The sequence below is a fragment of the Oryctolagus cuniculus genome, chromosome 6 (assembly GCF_051225735.1).
Source record: "Oryctolagus cuniculus isolate XC-2025 breed Fujian yellow rabbit chromosome 6, ASM5122573v1, whole genome shotgun sequence".
NCBI lineage: Eukaryota > Metazoa > Chordata > Mammalia > Lagomorpha > Leporidae > Oryctolagus > Oryctolagus cuniculus.
Genome location: NC_142872.1, coordinates 25889123 through 25909134, shown reverse-complemented (window position 1 = coordinate 25909134; position 20012 = coordinate 25889123).

Here is a 20012-nt window from a genome sequence, read left to right as displayed (position 1 = left end):
AGGCCATGGGAGGTTTGAAGCAGAGAGAAAGCCATCTGTTTTGTTCTGTGGGTCTGCTGCTGCTGTGGTATGGAGCCATGTGGATGGAAGCAGGGGGTCAGAGACAGAGCCCGGGGAAGATGCTGCTGGCTGGACCAGCTTGCTGTCAGCGGAGAGGAAAGGCAGGTGATGATCAATTCAGCCAGGAAGGAGCTGGGTAGCAGGGCCGGAAGGGCTCCCCATGACCTTCGAAGGCCCTGCCGTCCTGGCTCTGGGTACAAGCAGGAGGATCAGACTGAGCTCCGCTCCTGCAGCTAGGAGTCTGAGCTGAGCCATCCGTGCTTCCCTCTTAGTGCTCAGTGGGGAGCATCAGGCCCAGGCAGAGTGGGGGCTGTGCAGTGAGTTTCTATCGCTCCCCCCAATCTCACTGCTCAATCACACATACCCCTGAAGTATTCAACACTGCTGCAGGCTGGAGTCCCTGAAGGCGGATGCTGAGACACACTGGGAATACCAGGGATAAACACCAGAGGAAGAAATGGGGGAAGCAGGATGGGGCAGAGATGAACCAGATCAGTGTGGGCCCGACCCCAGCTTGGCCAACCTGAGAGTGAGCCTGGGAGAAGTATTCCCCCTTCTCACTGCTGCCCAGGAGGGTGGGCCAGGCTGGACAGCTCTCCGCAGGGAGGCGGTCCTGGACGTGCTGCCGCTGGAGTCGTGTGCCACTGCACTGCCCAGCAAAGCCTGTCCCGAAGGGCACGTGGCTGACAGCTCTCCACGTCTACCACGGGGTGGGGGTGGGGGTGCTGATTGTCCAGGGCTGTTCAGGGCAGCCCGGAGTACCTCCCTCAGGGATGGGAACTGGCTCCCAAGAACAGTGAACAGCAGGGCAGCCTTGTTCTGGGCCTCCTAGCCAACTCGTCTCACTTGGTCTCATGACAGAACCTCTGGCCTTACAGCCTCCAGAAAACGCTCACCGACAGGCAGACACCTGGCGTCCACAGAGAGGGCAGTGTCGAAGCCATGGCAGCAGCACTGATGGTAGAAAGACCCAGGCTTCGAGGCCGGGCTGTCTAGTGCCCCAGTCCTGTTTGGGCTGCACAGCGATTCAGGATGCCAGGAATTTAACATGCTGTCTGCAGGGATTTTCCATCAGGGAGACTCAAAAGCTGGGCCCCGCTGAGATGGAAGGGCTGAGTCTTTGCCAGCCTTGCCTCCTCACTGACCTCCATGTGTCTGTTGAATGGATGTGTGCCACTGCTGCCAGTATCTGTACCTGCGTCGCTCCTGCAGAGGTGTGACAGGGCGCTGCCCCTGCTCCAGCACGTCTCGGAGGCTCCCTCAGCTGACAGCCACTTCAGCAGCCTGAGAGCACTGCAGCTTCGTGGCTGGACACCTGGGGCTCCACCTGAGGTCCGGCTCACAGCTGGCACCCAGCACACCAGCTGCAATGAGTGGCACCTGCCTTACCACGCAGGGGTCTCTACCCCACCCCAGCAGTGAGCGCCTGGCATCCTCTGGGAGTAAGTCCTGGTTTCACCCTGATTTCAGCCCATCTTTCTGGAATCTCATTTGCAAGGCAGGCAGCAAGCCTGCCCCCAGCAGGATTATAAAGTTGATCATGAGTGAAGCGTTTGCCATAGCTCACTGGTTCAGTGGCAATTTAACGTCACCCTGGTAAGCCCGCCTGAGCTGCTTCCTGTCAGCTCTCTTCCACCTACAAAGATTTGTTTTTTCTCTAGGTCATAAGAAAGGACTCTATTTCCAGAGAGGAAAACCACAGCCTTTGGTAATAGCAGAGAATCTAGGTTTGGCCATTTCAGCAAATTGCTCCCCGGTTTTCCAAAGCAGAGTCCTTCATTTTGCTTCATAAAGTAGTGAGATAAAAACCTGCTACAGATCTAGCAAGACCTGAATTCAAATCCTATGTGGTCTTAGCAAGTCTCCCTAACTTCTGAGAGCCTCAGGCTCTTTATGCGTGGTGGTGCCTATCTCACAGGTTAGCTGAGGGCTAATCTATGCACCTGCTCACAAGGGCATAGCAGTTATTTCCTTTTGTGGCAGGGAATGGGTGCTGGAAGGGGAGCAGTGGGTGCCCTTGCTGGTGCCTGCCTCACCTATTGCTATGTGATCTGCACTAGGAGCTGGGAGGTGGCAAGTTCTGGCATCTGATATGCCAAATCATGGCTGCGGAGGTCAACATGACAGCAGGTATCTGCAGGGTGAATTGCCGTAGGTCCCGAGAGGGGCAATCACAGGCAGGAGCAGCCTCTGAAGGGGGAACACAAGGACAGAAGGCTGCCCCTCTCCCCACCTCTGCCCTCCGTACTTATTACCTTTGACACAGGCAGGGCTGGGAATATGACCCAGATTTCTGTGCTGTTTTCTATGTACAAGAGGGGCTGGCTGTGTCCCAAACACGGAGACACACACAATCAGGTGCATTTTTCCAGGCAGGAGGAGGAAAAGGAATTGGGACTCAAACTTATAAACCAGACTAGAGGCTCACTAAAGGCAGATACCACCTGTGTGGTCACTGTTGAATTCACAGCACCCAGCACAATGCCTGACACTAAGAGACGTTCTGGACCTACGGAAGCCAGGCCCAACCATGTGCATATTTTTTCTCATCTGTTCATTTGACAGCTTGTCTCTAATGTGTGCTATATCTTTGGTGCTGGGCTGGGGTGGGCTTAGGGAGATAAAGCCCATTTCTTGGCACAGTTTGAGAGGACAGACGTGGGGAGTTGACAGTTGCATGGGGGACCTTGTTTTCTGATAGAGGGAAGCCCAGTGGGGAGACATCAACCTGTGTGAGGCAGGAAAGGTCAGGCAAGGCTGCCCAGAGGAAGGGGCTCCCCAGCCACACCCAGAAGGAAGGGCAGACAGAGAATGAGAACTTGCTGTCCGCCCACTCATCTAGTCCAACACTGTGTTTTCCTGCTGTGTCTTTATAAACTTGCTTCAGCTATTAACATGATGATGCCTACAGAATGGCTGGCACATGGTATTTGCTCTCCAAAACTTGGTAAATGCCATCAACACCACCACCACTTCTGTTATATCTTAATGTTAGCCGTCACAAAGCACACCGGACACCGGAGTAAGGGAAAGGGTTTATTGGGGAACACCTTACAGACCGGAGTGAAAGGGCGGCGAAGGAAAAAGGAGAAAAAGAGAGTATAAGAGAGAGAAACAGAGAGGAGAGGAGCTAGCAAGGAGAGAAGATAGAGCAGAGAAGAGGAGAGAGGAGAGCAGAGCCAAGAGACCAGAGGAGGAGGCTAGAGAGAGGAACCGAAAGAGAGCAGGAGAGAAGGGCCAAGAGAGAGCAGGGAGCAGAGCTGAGAGAGAGCAGGAGAGAAGGGCCAAGAGAGCACGTGTTCAGAACAGGCCCTTTTAAAACTTTGCCTGAGGGCGGGCAGGGAAGCAGGAGCAGCCAATCCCATTAGGATGGGGGTGGAGCCTGGCTCAGGCAGCTGGGCCATCCGGCCAACTGCACCAGTTTCCTAACAACTTCCTTTTGCAGGAAGGGTAGGGGAGCTCCTGTGCTTTCCTGGTCTTTGCTACACTGCTCACCGTGTCCTGCCGACCTGTGCTCATGGACCCCCAGGGTCAGAAGGGCTGGACGCGAGGAATGTTCTGGGCAGGGTGGGGAACCCTCGGGACCTGTTGCTGGCATCCTAGGACCTGGAAGATGTAAGTGGCAGTGAGGCAGCAGGCTTCACCGTGGCTCTTGACCTTCTTCCACAGGCCTTCCTCTCTTCAACGACAGGAGGGCTCTGTGCCTCACTCCTGTCAGAAAGACAGATTTCTGTTCTTTCCAGCTTTCCCAGTCTCAGACATCTTGTTAATAGTGGCACAACATGGACTGAGAAATTGGTCTTGGTGGACTTGAGAGAAGTGGAGCGGAAGTATGGTCCTGCCCAGACCCGTGGCTTCACAGAGGGGTTGGGGGACACCAGCACTGGCTCTGGGTAGCACACTCTGTCCGGGGCACTGGACACACGCTCAGCAATCCAGGTTCTACCTAAGCTCCTGGTTCTGAGTCCTGTCCTCGTGTGGATGGGAAACAGGGCAGGCAGTCACACAAAGGAAGTCTGCAGTGAGCTTGGGCTTCCGGGCTTCCGTCAGACCACGTACCCTCAGGCCCAGCATGCTGGGCACCAGCCTGTGGCCACTGAACTGCTGCTTCTTTCTGTTGCAAGACAGCCTGTTCAGACGGGCACCAGAGATGGAGGTTCCAAGAGATCCAAACAGCAACCAACAGCACTTGACTTTCTGGTCAGGAAGCAGCTGGGTGGTGAGCAAGGTCTCACAGGACCGGCTGTGTACTGGTTCTATGCAAAACAGACTCTAATAGCTCTCATCAAACAATTCCCATAAATTGACTTCTGCTCAGTTAGAACAGAAGGGCTATAACGCTCAATCTCTCTCTATTTTCTTGGCCATTTGGCTTCCGAATCACTACTTTGTGAATCCTAAGCATAAAATCTTTTCCTACAAACTTGATTTGTGTGTGTATATTTCATTAATTATCATATAGGTTTATAAAGACACTTCATTTAAATGATTGTATTGCTGGAATTTGCCTTTTTGGTCTGAAGACCTTAGAGGTAAGCAATCCAATATCCAGCCTCTCTCTAGAGAATTGTTGAGTATTAGGGGCTCTGGCTGGCAGGGAAAAGAGGCCATCGCGTTCCCCTGACAAAGCCACTGTGTCTCTCCTGCTGTGTGTGTGAGCTAGTGTTCTCTTTGCCATCCATCACATATGTGGTAGGAGGTAAGAACAAGAGTGTTTTCTGAAAAGTTGTGGAATTTAACAAGCTTGCTTCTGTTAGTCATGCTTCCAGAGCTGATAACAAGGCAAAACTCTGCTTGTTTTTGATGGTGGCCTTGATAGAAAGACATTGGTTGTACTTTCAATGAATTTTTTCCAGATCTGTGTGTGCCCTCTGCTATCTACTTGTAAGCAGTCACCCTGGAGGGCTGTCCCCTACTCTGAAGCAGCTCTGGCTACTTCAGTAGCCAGATAGCCGAGACCTTCCAGTAAGTCTTCTACTCTCCATTTATTGTTGCCTGCAGGGTCTTTTACAAATCATACAAGAAAATTAGCCTCATTTCTCCACAACCACTGTGCAGAGGATCAGGGACCGTGGGAGGATGGTGCAACTCAACAAGCTCACCCTTCAGGTTAGACTCAGCGGCCCTGGGCTACTGTCCAACATTTAAATCCATTCTCTTGGGGCCAGCGCTGTGGCGCAGTGGGTTAACGCCCTGGCCTGAGGTGCCGGCATTCCATGTGGGCGCCGGTTCTAGTCCTGGCTGCTCCACTTCCCCTCCAGCTCCCTGCTATGGCCTGGGGAAGCAGTAAAAGATGGCCCAAGTCCTTGGGCCCCTGCACCCATGTGGGAGACCCGAAAGAAGCAGCTTCTGGCTCCTGGCTTTGGATTGGCACAGCTCCGGCCATTGGCGGCTAATTGGAGAGTGAACCATTGGATGGAAGACCTCTCCCTCTCTCTGCCTCTCCTCTCTCCGTGTAACTCTGACTCTCAAATAAATAAATAAATCTTTAAAAAAATAAATCCATTCTCCTAAGATAAAGATTTGATATCATATTTGACTACAAAAAGAACGGTAAGGGTTGGAAGTTAACTTTGAAGCTGGAATTGGCCAAACGTTTTGAGCTGTGAAGAACTCTTAGAGGAAGTATCACGTCTGCCAAGACTGTGTTGAAAACCAGCTCCGTTCAGTCATGTGATCTGTATTCTGCATGACGAGCTCCCAGGTTCTTAATGCTGCGAACAGCTGTGGTGTTTGGAAGCCTTTGTCTTCTGCTGCTCTTCGGCGCGCAGGTGCTCGGAGCTGCTACCTCATGGCTGCACCCTCCTTGTTTCCTGGAGCCGCCACCGATCTCAGACACCACATCTCCTCTCTCCCTGCAGGGAAGACTCCAGTGAGAGATGGATATCCTTGGTCTGCACCTGCCAGTGATGTTCTGGATAGCAGGCTGACAGATGTGGCCTCCAAGAGGCTCGGTGGAAGCTTCCCTACCTCCTGGGGCAGGAGCAGGCATTGCTGGGGAAGCAGGCCTTGATAAGACACTGCCCTTGACCATCCAGAGGACTCAGTCTAACAGTGGGGGCAAAAAGCACGATTTGACAAATGCCAGAGGAAGTCCTGCTGGCAGCTGTCTATCTGGGGCTGAACTCACCTCCCCCCAGTCTTCCCTCTGGTTTTAACAGGGTGTGCTGGGGTGCAGGTCACTAAACAGGGCATTACAGGTGTGGATGATGGAGGGCACAATGACCCTTACTAGTCACAGACTTTAGAGGAAGTGGGCCTCATTAAGGTGAATGAAACACTAGAATCTCTTAACACAGTGCTTTGTCTTTGTCCGATTCCAGCCAGATAATGTTTTGTAGCTCCTCACCCGTGCATAATGTGCTGGTATGTTTCACTCATGTTATGGTCAAGCCATCAGTTGCCCTTCAGCACGCTTCTCAAGAAACTTCGCTGACTATTGAGATTTATTTAAAAAAAAAAAATCCTCTTAATTGGACTTGCAGCCACTTTCAGTGTTTGGCTGTTTACTCCTGAGCTCCTAGCTGATTCCTGATGTGTTTTAGTCATGTCCTCCCAAGCACAGCTTCCCCTTCTGAGCCCCTTAAAACCCCTGAACTGTCTTCACATAGGAGGATGGGTGTTCTTTAGACGTTTGTCTGATACCTGCTCATTCAACCAATAGAATAAATTTTCTTAGGGCCAGCGCTATGGTCTAGTGGGTAAAGCCATTGCCTGCAGTGCTGGCATCTCATATGGGCCCAGTTCATGTCCCGGCTGCTCCACTTCTGATCCAGCTCTCTGCTATGGCCCGGGAAAGTGGTGGAAGATGGCAAAGTCCTTGGGCCCCTGCACTTGTGTGGAGACCCGGAAGAAGCTCCTGGTTCCTGGCTTTGGATTGGTGCAGCTCTGGCCGTTGCAGCCAATTGGGGAGTGAACCAGTGGATGGAAAACCTCTCTCTATCTCTCTCTCCCTCTCTCCCTCCCCACCTCTCCTTCTTTCTCTGTGTAACTCTGACTTTCAAGTAAATAAATAAATCTCTTTAAAAAAATGGAATAAATTTTCTCTTTCTTTATCCTCAACCCTTGCCTTTGTTATTCTCATTGACCACTGTTGACAAGGACCCACCTTTCCATTACATGGTTACCACGTCACTTTCAGGTTATGATATTATCTTACAAAGCCCTGTTAGCACAGAGATCAGTACCTGGCAGTGTGACACATGAACCATTAGCAGCCACTAGCCATTCTGCACAAAGCACCCCCTACTCACCAGAAAGCTACTTTAGGATCCTGTGCAAACAGAAGCTAGGTTGAGTGTGTTGTGTATCTCAGGGGTAGCAGGTAGGAGATCAGCAAAACAGAAAGGCGCAAAGGTCTAGCAGCCAGGGCTCTGGCCAGCAGGGCATTCCTGGGAGCAGTGAAGGGACAACGAGAAACCCGAGGCTGCAGTCTGCGAGAGGGACGTGGGGAGAATGACATCCTTCTTGTTCTTGCCAAGGTGCGCTCTTGTCCTGCTCCCTGCCTCACTGTTCCTCTCCTATCCACCTGCCTGGGGAAGGGGCGGGGGAGGCGCAGTATCACTAAGGTGCTGTTTTCTATCCAAGCCAGGAGGTGCCTGGAGTCCAAGGGCAACTCTGTGTCTTTTCAGCTTGGTCTTGTGATTTCTGGGAATGCCAGGGGCCCAGCTGGCCCTTCACACATCAACAAACTGGGGATGAGAGGAGGAAAGTTAGCCTGGGCCTAGCACTGGGGAGACCCTTCACCAATGCTGAAATGCCCTTATTTAACACTAAAAGTTTCTGAGTCACCAGGGGGTGCGCAATTCTAACTATATTCTTTCATTAATTATCTCACCCCATTCCAGAGAGGGCTTTCTCGTCTGTACACTGGGGAATGGTAACTCCCAGCTTGCAAAGCGTGATGAAAATTAGATGAGGGAATGACGCAGCAATCTGGAACCCAGGGGCTGGCCCCTGGGCCTACTGGACTAGGTGACTTGGTATGCTGTGAAACATGTTCTAGCTCATTTTTCTCAAGGGCAAAATAATAATTCAGGGAGTGCTTTTTAGTTTTTTTTTGTTTGTTTCTTTCTTTATGTTTGTGTAGCATTTCCAGCTCTTCCATGGTAAGGGAAATAAAGGCATCCAAACAGGGATCACAAAGGTAATGACCAGGAAATGTCATTCACTAACGGTCGGGAATATGGTGGGTGCAGGCGTCCCCAGGGAGGCTTCCTCTCAGCTCCCGTGGCTGCACACGGGTCCGGCGTGTAATGAAACCAGCCTTTTAAAAATTCACATGAAATCGCATAGTTTGCGTCCATGTAGGAATTGCAGACCGGCTCAGGGTAATTTCTGCAAAGCGATTCTGTGTTTCTCAGAATTTCTGTTCTCTTCTCACTCTGCGGGAGCTACAGGCAGACACCTGCAGGAGTGCGCCTGATTAAGTCATCAGCTGGCCCTACAGGTACAAGTGGCTCTGCACGGCTACTGGCCGGGCTCGTGCTTCCCGATCTCACTGAGCAGAGAGGCGTAGGGAGGCCAGCCCTCGCTCTGTACACCAAAAGGGGTGTGAGGGCTCAGCTAGGGACCCCGAAGAGGGAAGAGAGCCATTCCGCATTCCCTCCATCAGAGCGAGCTCCTGCATTTCCTAAAAAACCTCGGCTGCAGCGAGCTCATGGGAATTCCAAAGCTGATTCCAAGGGTGATGCAATGGGCAAGAAGATGGGTGGTATGTCCTTTCAATGTCATACTGGGTCTTTGTTTAACACTCACCATGGTTTAATCACCTGGGAGTACCATGCCTGTGTTTGACTTCCCTATCTGCTACTAGTTATGAAATCAGGTGCTGCGGCACTAAATACACTGTGGTCTAACACATGGCCTCAAAGGCAACAGTTTTGCTGTCTTGCAAGACAGTAAACTGCAATCTCTGTCCCACTGTGTCAGCTTCCTATTGTTGCCACAAGTTTAGTGGCTTAAAACAGCACACTTGCGCTGTTTCACAGTTCTGGATGTCAGGAGTTCAGCAGATGACGTCTCGCCAGACTGAAACCCGGTGCAGGCTGCAGCCCTGTTCCTTTCTGGAGGCTCTGAGGGAAAATCTGCTTCCTGCTCATTCAAGTCATTGCAGCAGTCATTGCATGCTTGACTGACACCCCCACATTCTTGTCAGGTGTAAGCTGAGGGCCATTCCCAGTCTGCAGAGGCCACCACTGGCTCCCTTCCTCCACCTTCCAAGCCAGCAAGAGCAGGTCATCCCCACACAGCATCAGTTTGACCTGCTCACTGACTTCCTCTTCCACTCTGAAGTGCTTGTGTGATTTAACTAACTCAAGATCCTAAACCTAAATTAATATTCAAAATCTGTTTTGCCATGTAAGATAGCCTACTCACAGGTACTGGGCATAAGGGTGTTGACATCCTTGGTAGGGGGTCATTTTTCTGCCTGCTCTATTCTAATAACCACCATTATCTCACGTTGCCTTTCTTGCTAAATCTATAGCCCCTGCTCTTCAAAATGCTTAACTATCTTTCCCATCTCACTGATTCCCTTACTGGCGAGTCAGTATATTCCACGCCTGTATGTTTTAAGTTTCTGAGTTTGAGTGTTGAAATAACTGCGACTGTCAGCTTGGGAGGTTTCACTGAGATTGCAAGTGAACTCACCTGCCTGTTCCAGTTAAAATGTACCACAGGGAAGGCTCCTCCCAGACTGTCTCAGCAAGGTGTAAACCTCATCTTCCATGAATCTGCTTCTCTCTTATTCCAACTCGGTGTCTGCTACTTCCGGCCCTTGGCCAACTTCAGTTCTGGTTCTGATTTATGTGTGACCAATAAGTTACTTGGCACGCGTCACTCCGGCTTGATCATCCCTAGCCCCTTGGTGATCTCCACTGGCACAAGGGGACCCAGCACCGCGGGCAAGGAACAACAGAGAAGTCAGCTTGTTGGGTTTTTCCGTTTGGCCATTTGTGAGCTCACATAACTGAGGAAATACTGTGCACTTCCTGGGACACAGAACAGCCCCTTGACTCTGTGCCTGGGAACGTTTGCATTTCTGTGCCTGTTCTTGCCCTGTGGATGAGTCTGCCAGAGCTGAGGCTGCCAGGGTTCTGTGAGACACGTGCGTGAGACAGAGCAAAGCCTACTTCTCACTGCGCGAGTGTGAAATGTGTTCCTCTCCTAGAGGGCATGTCCATAGAAGATCACTGTGTCTCTTAAATTAATTCATTGCTTAACAGAGATTTTAAACAATTATATAAATCTAATATTCCCAGAATTCCTCCAAAATAAAGAAAACTCCTACTAAATATCTAATATTTTAAATAGGCTTGTTTATGAAAATCCTTTCTTACAGAAAATGCTAGCTAAGCGGCATTTTTATAAAGAATTAAAATTCAACTAATCAAGGTGAATCCTCAGGCAAATCAGATTGGTTTCATAAATTTACCTTAACAAAAGTTACATGTCATTTTCTGTGGTTTTACCACTGAGGATTATAATATAAGATTTTTTAAAGTAAGATTTGGTATGTTTTCTTCATGAAGTGACAAATCTGAACTTCCTAAACTTTTTAAAGTAATGTAATTATCAGATAAATTAACACAGGCAGGCCGGTGCCGCGGCTCACTAGGCTAATCCTCCACCTAGCGGCGCCGTCCCGGTCAGGGTGCCGGATTCTGTCCCCGTTGCCCCTCTTCCAGGCCAGCTCTCTGCTGTGGCCCGGGAAGGCAGTGGAGGATGGCCCAAGTGCTTGGGCCCTGCACCCCATGGGAGACCAGGAGAAGCACCTGGCTCCTGCCTTCGGATCAGCGCGGTGCACTGGCCGCAGCGCGCCGGCCGCAGCGGCCATTGGAGGGTGAACTAACGGCAAAGGGAAGACCTTTCTCTCTGTCTCTCTCACTATCTACTCTGCCTGTAAAAAAAAACAAAAACAAAAAAAAAAAAAAAAAAAAAAACAAAAAAAAAACACAGGCTCTACATAACATTTAGGACTGTGAAAAAAAATGAAAAGTTCAACTAAACTGAATTATAGTTCTGAAAAACCCTTTCTGTCAACAACTGTGTTTGTAGTATGTCTGTTTGAACATAATTTCCAACAGCATTATTTGACTTCAAAACTATTGACTAATATTAATTGAGCTGATTAACAGATTATCCTTGGGCACATGAGTAATTCATAAGAACACAGAAATCTTATTTACTGAGTGCCATATTTTATGTGAAGATAAATACTTCTGCTTCCTGCTTTCTTGTCAGAGGAGCTGTGTCTTTGGGTCTTGTCAATGGAGGCATGTATTCCTTTCTACCACTTGGAGAAGATGGGAAAGGCACATGGACGGCACATATCCTGCACTGCTCTGCGCCTTGGGGTCTGCTTAAACGCTTGTGTATGTTGGGTGCTTCACACTTACTTGTCTCTCTCTCAGTTCTTCTCTTTAGATTTGTTTCAAATTTTCATGAATTTAAGTGGTTAAGACCACACTACTTATCATAGCTAAGAAACTCAACCATCTGCAAGATAACGGAATGTACATCTCAAGAGGCAAAGAGGGTAATTTTGCCCTAAAGTGCCTGGTTGTTCAACATGTGAACAGTAATTATGGAAGAAAAAGCTTGTATGTGGAAGGTAGTAGATTTGTAGCCATAAATTTCATTTGCCTTGGCTAATGATATCTGTAAATAATGAGTCTGAAATAAGCAAAAGAATGTTCTTAAATTCTGGAACAGTTCCCACGAGGCTGATGTGTAGATGCAAGAGTTTAATAAAATGAAGTGGGTGGAGCCTGAGATCTTCACTACTGAATCTGACATTAATGAAAAATTAGAATCTGATTTCTCTCTCTTAAAATGAAACATTTGTCAGAGAGCATTTAGTGTTTTCCTAGGGAGAACAAAAGGCCATTTCTTCTATTCTGTGTTATCTGTCTGGGTAGCAGAGTCCCACTCTCAACAGAGTAAATTTCTATGCTTTATATGACTTTGCCATGCCCTTGATTCTTCAGGAGCTAAAGTTCTATAAATGCTGTCACCTTCTTCCGTGTCGATTTAAAATACTGCATAGCCATTCTGATAAACAGGTAATCAAGCTATTGTTTCTATCTTAATCAAAGGTCCAAATCTTTCATGACTCTTGATTTTTTTTATTCTTAAATCAGACTGTAATTTTAAAAACAAAATATTACAAAGTCTTCTATGCCTAAAAATCTTTGAGATGTCCCAAAGGCCCCAAAGGAAATCACAAAAATTTATTATTATTATTATTACCAAAAACTGGGAAGCTAGAAACAATTATTTCACATTTTTCTTAACTAACTCAACACAAGATAAATGACAAAAAACTGGTTCATGAAATCCACGAACAAGTGTGTATGGGTAAAACACTGTTCACATCAAGGTCTCAGAGAGAGTGCACATCACAGAAGGGACTGGGAGGCCCTAGAGATCTGCCACTGTTTTCACTGCCCAAGTCAGTTCTTGTCCAAGGCAGAACACTGATCAAATTCTTAGAAAAAGTTAGATATTTACTCCAACAAAATGTAACCCTCTTCAATTCTAACGTTGTCATTACTGTAAAAAATGACCCACAGACACTTGGTGTTTTTCCACTTCCTTTCCTGCTTACACAGAAGCCCATCAGGTTAGAATCTATATCTTTAACAAAACAGGTTCAGAGACTTGAGGGAAGTACCGTAGCAGGTACTAGATGACTAGACTCACCACTGAAGCTTCAAAGCATACAGGTAGCAGCATTCAGAAAACACTCATCAGCTGGTACCAGGACTGGTCAGAATTTCAGGATTCCTTTTAGTGCAGAGGCAATTTCATGAAAGCAGCTGCTGTCCCAAGACCTAGTGGAATAAAACTTCATTATGCAGGACTGAACTAACGGATGAGAAAAAACTTAACTGTAGTCATTTATTTTGGGGATACTGTTATCATTTCTTAAAATTCTTTTTTAAAAAATATTTATTTAGGGGCCAGTGTCATAGTGCAGTAGGTTAATTCTCTGCCTGCAGCGCCGGCATCCCATATGGGCGCCAATTCTGGTCCCGGCTGCTCTTCTTCCAGTCCAGCTCTCTGCTGTGGCCCGGGAAGGCAGTGGAGGATGGCCCAAGTCCTTGGGCCCCTGCACCACATAGGAGACCGGGAAGAAGCACCTGGCTCCTGGCTTCAGATCGGCGCAGCTCTGGCCATTGTGGTCATTTTGGGAAAGAACCAAGGAATGGAAGACCTTTCTCTCTGTCTCTCCCTCTCACTGTCTATAACTTTACCTCTCAAATGCATAAAATCTTTTACAAAATATTTATTTAGTGTAATTTTTTGAAAGGAATCGTGTCAGAGAGAGGAAGAGGGAGATGCAGACAGAATGACTTTCCATCCTCTGGTTCACTCCTCAAAGGACTACAACAGCCAGGACTGGGCCAGGCTGAGCTGGGAGCTGGAACTACAGCCTGGTCTCCCCCGTGGCTGTGAGGGGCTCCGGTACTTGAGTCATCCCCTGCTGTTTTTCCAGGTGCATTAGCAGGGACCTGGACTGCAGGCAGAGCAACTGGAACTTAAACTGGCAATCGGATGTGGGGTGCTGGCATCACAAGCAGTGGCTCAACCCACGTGCTACAACACTGGCCTTTCTTTTTAATCAATCTCTTAACCTTGATCTAGTAGAATTTGGCAAACTGAAATATGACAGTTTTAATGGAATCTGATTCTTGCTGACACCTCAGAATTTAAAATCGAATACTTTCACTGAATGTTTTTACTCTGCACAGCAATTTGGCTATTTGAATAGGTTCAATGAGAACTTGCTTCCCTTCGTATAGAGATATTATTTGGCACATTAACAACCAAGGCCTACTGGAGTGTCCTCCGGAAACTCAACTCCATGTAACTGAGGGTGAGGCACCCATACCCATCTGCAAACAGCTCAGTGCTCTGCTTTACCTGTGGAGGCCACGCTTAAGGAAACCTCAATCAGTGGCACAGGAGGGAACTTCCTGTCCCCCCAGGCACCTCAGTGCAATCTGGGTGGTCCTGAAGAGTAAGCCACCACCGCACTCTGCAGGTTCTGCCCATGAAATCCGGTGGGGTTCCTTGGACCTGACGTACAGCCCCAGGATAGAAGGTCTACTCCTCTTTGCCCAACCTGAGATTCCTCAGTGAAATTTCCAGACGGAAGTTAACTGGCTGGCCTTGGTAGTGGTTCAATACTCCATGCTCAAGGAAGTGTGTGCCTAACACCCCTGGCTTTGTCTGGGTGAAGGACCAGGCTGAAGTATACCAAGACCAGCTTTTATCATGACCAAGAACAATCTTTAAAAATTATTTATGATCAAAACACGAGAACTGTTAGGACAAATCTTTTAAAACACTCAAATAAGTCAGAAAAGGGGGCACCATGCACTTCCAATGTCACACTTGGGTACTGCGTCATAGGCTTATCTGTGGACTCAAGGATGAGACACGGGGAAGTCAGCTGTGACGTGCAGAGGCCTCTCTGGTAGAAAGGTGCCCCTAAAGCTTACGTTTCACTCCCTGCTAAGAGCTTCCGGCTTTCTGATGCAGCAAATGGGTTTCAGAATGAGCTTTCCCACCTCCCTCGGTTACTCATTACTTAGCTAACACTCTGTGGCACGTGGACATCTACTTCACACGTGAGGTGTGCTCCCAGTGATTATACTGCGGCTGGACACACCTAGCTCTCAGGATGCAGACTGGCAGAGGCAGCTGCCCTTCCTCCTCGGTGCCAGACGTGTCGTCGCCCTGCCTCCGGAGTTAATGGCGCCTCTGATGTCTGCCTCTATGTCCCTCTTCCCTGCGCAGCCGTGGGGTACTCACTGAGGTGCGGCCTCTTTCTGGACTCTCGCCAGCTGCCTCAGGTAGTGTGGGCCTGCACTGTGATTTATGACTCCCTTCCCAAGGAGTCATCGGTGGATGCTCCAAGTGGCTCCAGACATAGACAGGACAGCAGACAGGGTTCTGCCGCCCTAGCCTCCTCCGCCCTCCAGGGCACCACTCCCGACAGGCCTGTTGGTTCACCCTGTCACTGCTTCAGTGCACACTCACTCCTGAAGGCCTTAGAAAACTGGGATCAGAACCAGAATGGATGCCTTATTGACTTAGTTGGTGAAAACCTTAAAAGCTACCATTTAACTGCCTGTATGCCAAGAAGAAATCAATAGTGCAAATACTAATTATTTGGCACACAGGCAGACATTTCTACACGTGGCCAGCCATGGTGACAAACGTCACATTCTCTCTAGCTTGACATGGAAGAAGCCTGTTTCTCACTCCTGTGGAGCCCGATCTGAAGCGGAAGACTCAGGAACCCGGCTACAGTGACTGCCGTCTTCGGAGTGTTGCTTCTACCCACTGGCCCTGGGCTTGGTATTCAGCAGGTGCGCAAGGGAGGGAGATGGTCAAGGAGAGGGTGAAAGGCTTTCATGGATCAGGCCAGGAAAAAGTTTCACTCCCATAGGTCCCCGAGGACAGGCTGCAGGCCGAAGCCACAGGTCCTGCAAGACAGGCTGGGAAACTTATCCAGCTGTGTTCTAGGAGAAGGAAATGGCCCTGATAAACAGCCACCATTCCTAGCAGCAGAAGGCCAGGTCCCCTGGGCCCGCGGTGCTGTCGAGTCCAGAGGTCCCCAGCAAGGAGAAGCTGCTGTGTGAGATCCGGGGGGCTCCAGTGATTGCTCGCTCAGCAGCGGTGGCCCTGCCAGGGAGCACGAATGTGAAGGCGGCCTCATTTCCCACCTGCAGACCCTGGGACAGAGGCAGGCCCTTTCCACTTCTTGTGCTTTATTCTCACAGACAGAAAGCTCTGAACGTCATGCTCAGACCTTGTTCAGCACGGACTGGAAGGCCATGTACAACCTGTGGGAGGGCATGCAGAAGGCCCCGCTGACTTACGGGAACACTCAGTTGATGTCTCCAGTGTCACCTGTGAGACCTGGTGACTGACTCAGCACCTGAGAGGCCCTCAGAGTGACAAGGGTTTACATGGTCTTGAACTTGCACCTTAATTTTCTGCCCCAGTGATCTGAGCCTCCAAGAGGTTAAGTAAGTTTTTTGTTGTTGTTGTTTTGTTTTTTGTTTTTGTTTTGTTTTTGTTTTTTGACAGGCAGAGTGGACAGTGAGAGAGACAGAGAGAAAGGTCTTCCCTTTGCCGCTGGTTCACCCTCCAATGGCCGGCGCACCGCGCTGATCCGAAGGCAGGAGCCAGGTGCTTCTCCTGGTCTCCCATGGGGTGCAGGGCCCAAGCACCTGGGCCATCCTCCACTGCACTCCCTGGCCACAGCAGAGAGCTGGCCTGGAAGAGGGGCAACTGGGACAGAACCTGGCGCCCCGACTGGGACTAGAACCCGGTGTGCTGGCGCCGGAAGGCGGAGGATTAGCCTAGTGAGCCGTGGTGCCGGCTAAGTAAATTTTCTAAGCCAGCAGGACCACCCAACAACAGGATTGAACAATGCCAGCCCCTCCCAGGCAGCACCTCATCCAGCAGTGAGCAATCGATCTTTCATTTTAATGCAAAATACAACAAAATGCTGAGGAACCAGAAGTACCACTGGATGCAGTGTTTTTCTGAACTGAATGTTCTGGTTGGCTCCACTTTAGCCAGAGATGTTTTGATTTCACCCTAGGGGACTGGAAATCTTTCTAAGACACAGCAGCTGGCTTTCCCACTTAATAACTGATGTTGCAAAACCGAAGCAGCAGCGTTGTTCTAAAGTTGTCCACAGGGACGACTATTCCAAAACAGAGGAGGGAATGACAATTTTCAGTAACCCAAAGCTCAGCCTTGCAGCCCTGCACAAAAGCAAGAAAAGGCTTTGAGGTGTTTTCTCCTCTCAGCAGTGATAAACCTCGGGTTTGAATCATTTTGCAGACTGCACACCAAATGTACTGGAGGAAGTGCTTCTGAGCTTAGACTGGGATCCTGGAAATTAACATGCCTTCATCAACCACAGCCCACTAAAGGGCCTGGATAAGTCTTTGAGTATATTCTCAACAATAACAAAGTTCACTTTATGCGTTCACTTGAACACCATTCATCAGATGAGAATGCTAATTATGGTTCCCTTCCCATATTTCATGATTACAATATAAGTAAGTTTGGGTTCATAAATCTATTCAACGACTGTGCATACTGAATAATAATTTTTTTCCTGTAGTAGTCATTGCTTCTAGCTATGTTATATAACTTATTCTTAAAGTCATACTATTTTTTGCTGTAACAAGTCCCTAGACATGTTTTCTGCTAGCTGTGGAGGAGCTGAGAAGTCGAGTGTGCGACGACATGTCTAGGGTCAGAGCTGGTGACAGCATGGCTGTCCTGAAGCTACTTCAGTGTCTACCTTCTCATTTGGAATAAAGATGCAGAGTCAATTTATAACTGGATCCTTATTTGTGTGTTAGTTTGCATTTTATTGACATATAATTGTATTTCAATATGTATGGGTACAGGGTGACTATTCAATACGTGTCTATAATGTGGAATGATTAAACCTTCAGTTCCGACTAAGGCCTTGGAACGTCATTAGCTTTTCCTTAGCCCTTATCAACCATGGTCACTCGCAAAGCAACAATCCTCCCTTCTTCCTTTCCACCACTGGTTACTCAATTACAGTGTCCCAGGTACTTTTGGACATGAAAGACTCAAACAAATACCAACACAGCTCCTGCCCTGAAGTTGCGTAGAGTTCAGCCGTAGTAATGGACAAGTAAATTAAAGCCAAACTTCATAAACTAAGATCACATGTGCCAAGAAAGGGAAAGGAAGGGGAGGGGAGGGGAGGGGAGGGGAGCGGAGGGGAGGGGAGGGCAAAAGAAAGAGCGAAAGCAAGCAAGCAAGAATTAATCACAATGGGTGCAGGAGAGGCCTGGGGAGGGCGAGGATTCCCAGAAGAGAAATTCAGGAGCAGGTCTGAGGGCAGTGATGGGATTCTCAGCTATAGTGCGGGGTGGGGGGATTTGGAAGAGGGAGAGGTGGAGGAGGAGACAGATGGATGAGGAGGAAGGGGAGGAAGCAGAGGTCATTCTAGCTAAGAGCAGAGCCGGTGCAGGGCACACAGCTGGGAAACAGCAGGGCATATTCAATTTTGAGCTGAGTAGGATATGCCAGGGCTGGATACTGGCGGCTGGCGGGCTGGAAGCAGAGCTATGCTGGTCCTGCCCCCCAGCCCTGGGGCAGCACAGGTGCACTGGCCACCTGGCTCACTTCCCTGTCACTTACACAACCATTGTCTAAGACTTGAGAGAAAAATAAACTGTGTGATGTGTATGTCCACATGGGTGAGGACAACAAAACCCCCAGTTTTGACTAAGGCCTTGGAACGTCGTCGCCTTTGCCTTAGCATTTATCAACCAAGGTCACTCACAAAGCAACAATCTTCCCTTCTTCCCTTCTACCACTGGTTACTCAGTGTTCCAGGTACTTTCAGGCATGAGAGGCTCAAATAAATACCAACACAGCTCCTGCCCTAAAGCTCACTGCCAAGGGTGAGAACAGAGCAGTGAAGCTGGGGTGGTTTTGCTGTACAGTTTTAGGGTGAGGAGGGGCTTGGTTGGCGACGTGTGACCTGGGAGACACTAAAGGTTCCTCCTAACAGGACGGGGAATGAGTCGCCACCCCTGCTCTGAGAGATGGTCAGCGCTTTAAAAAAAAAAAAAAAAAAAACACACACACACACAATTAGTGGCCGGCACCGTGGCTCAACAGGCTAATCCTCCGCCTTCCGGCGCCAGCACACCGGGTTCTAGTCCCGGTCGGGGCGCCGGATTCTGTCCCGGTTGACCCTCTTCCAGGCCAACTCTCTGATGTGGCCAGGGAGTACAGTGGAGGATGGCCCAAGTGCTTGGGCCCTGTACCCCATGGGAGACCAGGAGAAGCACCTGGCTCCTGCCATTGGATCAGCGCGGTGTGCCGGCCGCAGCGCCCACAGTGGCCATTGGAGGGTGAACCAACGGCAAAGGAAGACCTTTCTCTCTGTCTCTCTCTCTCACTGTCCACTCTGCCTGTCAAAAAATAAAAAAAATAAAAAAAACACAATTAGTATATTCCGGCCATTTAATCAGCATTTTCTTGAACTCATTGGGAAAAGAAAATTCATCTTGAGAAGGTGCGGCCTGATTTGATTTTCCTGGCTGATGCCCTGGAAAGGAGATCCCCCAGTTTTAATCACATCAAGTTGGGTTTGAGCATGGCTGCCAAGGACCTGGGGCTGTGCCCACAGCGGCCTCTCTGTCTCAGGACGCTCTGTCACGACAATCAACGTAATTCACTAAAGGAGCTTATTTCTACCTGCTGTGAAAATCACCTATGTTGTGCCACCCCAAGTGCAAACACGCTCTGCGGGCTCCGTCCCTTCCCCTCCTACACCTTCGGCTGGCTGGCTCTCACCACGCTAAAACGGGAAGCGTGAGCACGAGAGCACAGTGAGAGCGGGCATCGCCACATCTCTTTTCCCACGTGTGTCCTCCGCACGTGGTCACCACTGGAGACGACCCTCCTGTGTGAGTCTGGATTATTCTGACTCCATCCCGCCTCTCCCAGCTAACGGGAGAAAGGCAAAGATTTTTCTTTCTTCTTTTCTGTCTCTACCTGCAGCCCCAGGGTAAAGGGTGATTTCCAATGGGCAACTCTTGCAGGTGTTTTGAAAACTTCCTCTTGGAATTGAGTTTTGCTTCTAGCGGTGAGTGAAATCATGGCCATCTCACTGAACTCTGTCTGGCCATGTGGCACTAACTGCAGAGAAAGGAAAACTCTTTCTTGATCTCTCCATGGCTGCACAACATCAACTCAGCATATGTGGCAGTTATCAGAAAGAGTGAATTTACACAAAACGGAAAGCACACAACATGTCCTCAGGCTGTGCAATGAGTCACTGGGCAATGACCACCTCTTTTTGAGGACACGCCGCGTGTCTGGGGAGAGGACTTTTTGAGACACTCACCTGCAAATGTGGG